A 3,621-nucleotide genomic window follows, 5' to 3' on the forward strand; every position below is an offset into this window, starting at 1 on the left:
AGAAATACAAAGGATCATAATACAAGCAACTATATGCCAATAAAATGGACAATGTAGAAGAAATGGACAAATTCTTAGAAAGGTACAACCTTCCATGACTGAACCAGGAAGAAATAGAAAATATTAACAGACCATTCACAAGTAATGAAATTGAAACAGTGATTTAAAAAAATCCCAACAAACAAAAGTTCAGGGCCAGATGGCTCCAGAGGCGACTTCTGTAAAACATTTAGAGAAGAGCTAACACCTATCCTGAAACTGTTCAAAAAAACTGCAGAGGAACACTCCTAACCTCATTCTACGAGGCCACCATCACCCTGATATGAAAACCAGACAAAGATACCACAAAAAAAGAAAATTACAGGCCAGTATCACTGATGAACATAGATGCAAAATACTCAACAAAATACTAGTAAACCAAATCCAACACCACATTAAAAGGATCATACACCATGATCAAGTGGGATTTATCCCAGTGATGCAAGGATTCTTCAGTACCCGTGAATCAATCAGTGTGATACACCAGATTAACAAATTGAAGAATAAAAACAATATGATCATCTCAATAGATGCAGAAAAAGCTTTTGACAAAATTCAACACCTATTTATGATAAAAACCCTCCAGAAAGTGGGAAGAGAGGGACCTTACCTCAACATAATAAAGGCCATATGCAACAAACCCACAGCTAACATCATTCTCAACAGTGAAAAGCTGAAAGCATTTCCTCTAAGATCAGGAGCAAGACAAGGATGTCCACTCTCACCACTTTTATTCAGCATAGTTTTGGAAGTCCTAGCCCTGGCAGTCAGAGAAGAAAAAGAAACAAAAGGAATCCAAGTAGGAAAAGAAGAGGTAAAACTGTCACTGTCTGCAGATAATATGATATCATACATAGAATGCTACCAGGAAACTAGAGCTCATCAATGAATTTGGTAAAGTTGCAGGATACAAAATTAAGACAGAAATCTCTTGCATTCCTTTACACTAACAATGAAATATCAGAAAGAGAAATTAAGAAAACAATCCCATTTACCATCGCATCAAGAAGAATAAAATACCTAGGAATAAACCCACCTAAGGAAGCAAAAGACCTGTACTCTGAAAACTAAGACGCTGATGAAAGAAACTGAAGATGACACAAACACATGGAAAGATATACCATGTACTTGGATTGGAAGAATCAATATCGTCAAAATGACTATTACTACCCAAGGCAACCTAAAGATTCAATGCAATCCATATCAAATTATCAATGGCATTTTTCACAGAATTAGAACAAAAATTTTAAAATATGTATGGAAACACTAAAGTCGCTGACAGCCAAAGCAATCCCGAGAAAGAAAAATGGAGCTGGAGGAATCAGGCTCCCTGGCTTCAGACTATATTACAAAGCTACAGTAATCAAGACAGTATGCTATGGGCACAAAAACAGAAATATAGATCAATGGAACAGGATAGAAAGCCCAGAAATAAACCCATGCACCTTTGGTCAATTAATCTACAACAAAGGAAGCAAGTATATACCATGGAGAAAAGACAGCCTCTTCAATAAGTGTTACTGGGAAAATTGGACAGCTACATGTAAAAGAATGAAATTAGAACATTCTCTAACACCATACACAAAAATAAACTCAAAATGGATTAAAGACCTAAATGTAAGGCCAGATACTATAAAACTTTTAGAGGAAAACATAGGCAGAACACTCTTTGACATAAATCTCAACAGTATCTTTTTACATCCACATCCTAGAGTAATGAAAATAAAAACAAAAATAAACAAATGGGACCTAATGAAACTTAAAAGCTTTTGCACAGCAAAGGAAGCCATAAACAGAACGAAAAGACAAGCCACAGAATGGGAGAAAATATTTGCAAGTGAAGCAACTGACAAGGGATTAATCTCCAAAATATACAAATAGCCCATGCAGCTCTGTATCAGAAAAAACAAATAATCCAATCAAAAAATGTGCAGAAGATCTAAATAGACATTTCACCAAATAAGACATACAGATGGCCAAAAAGCACATGAACAGATGCTCAACATCACTAATTATTAGAGAAATGCAAGTCAAAACTACACTGAGGTTGGGGATTCCCTGGCGGTCCAGTGGTTAGGACTCAACAATTTCACTGCCGCTGCCCAGGTTGAATCCCTGGTCGGGGAACTAAGATGCAAGCTGCATGGTGGAAAAAAAACAAACTATCAATACAATGAGGTATCACCTCATACGGGTCAGAATGGCCATCATCCGAAAGTCTACAAACAATATATGCTGGAGAAGGTGTGGAGAAAAGGGAACCCTCCTACACTGTTGGTGGGAATGTAAATTTGCACAACCACTATGGAGAACAGTATGAAGGCTCCTTAAAAAACTAAAAACACAGCTACCATATGATCCAGCAGTCCCATTACTGGGCATATATCCAGAGAAAACCATAATTCGAAAAGATATAAGCACCCCAATGTTCACTGCAGCACTATTTCCAATAGCCAAGACATGGAAGCAACCTAGGTGTCCATTGACAGAGGAATGGATAAAGAAGATGTGGCAAATATATACAATGGAATATTAGTCAGCCATAAAAAGAATGAAATAATGCCATTTGCAGCAATGTGGATGGACCTAGAGATTACCGTACTAAGTGAAATAAGTCAGAAGGAGAAAGACAAATATCATATATCACTTGTATGTGGAATCTAAAAAAATTGATACAAATGAACCTATTTACAAAACAGAAACAGACTCACAGACTTCAAAATCAAATTTATGATTACCAAAGGTGAAAAGTGGCGGGGAGGAATAAATTAGGAGTTTGGGATTAACATATACACACTACTATATATAAAACAGATAATCAAAAAGGACCTACTATATGGCACAGGGAACCCTACTCAATATTCTGTAATAACCTATATGGGAAAAGAATCTGAAAAAGAATGGATATATGTAATGAATAACTGAATCACTTAGCTGTACGCCTGAAACTAACACAACATTGTAAATCAACTATACTCCAATATAAAATAAAAGTTAAAAAATAAAATCATACATCAAATTTCAATAATATTTTACTATAATTAAATCAGTTATACTTCTCTCCTTAATTCGAGAGCCTTTTATTTTGTGCCCCTGCTAGTGTTTTGTCATTATAATACTTAAAAATAAAGAGTGTTATGTGACCAAAAATGTTTGGGAAATTCTGCACTAAACCATGTGCTTCTTGGGAGAGTATTCTGGGAAACGAATTCTGAAAAGATAAGTGGTATCCAACAACAGGTGGCCTGGATGTCATACAATGAAAATCAGTAAAAGATTTTAACAAGGGAAGTTCATGAATAGATTTTTTTGTAATGATAAGTCAACTGGTACTATGGGAAATTAATTATAGGAGTTTTGCATCAATGTTACCCATAACTATTATGCATTTTACGTAATCTCTAATAAAATCCATTATATAAAAGAAAAATATTAAAAATTAAAAAGTGTAAAAAGAGAAATCAGCTAGGATACATGCCTGGAAAATGTAAAGAGTCCCTAAAAGTTCATGTGAAAAGACAACTTAATAGAGGAATGCGCGAAAAGTGTAAACAGAAATTTCAAAGAAGAGAAAATCTGTAG

The sequence above is a fragment of the Lipotes vexillifer genome, unplaced genomic scaffold, assembly GCF_000442215.2.
Source record: "Lipotes vexillifer unplaced genomic scaffold, Lipotes_vexillifer_v1.1 scaffold1207, whole genome shotgun sequence".
Lineage (NCBI taxonomy): Eukaryota > Metazoa > Chordata > Mammalia > Artiodactyla > Lipotidae > Lipotes > Lipotes vexillifer.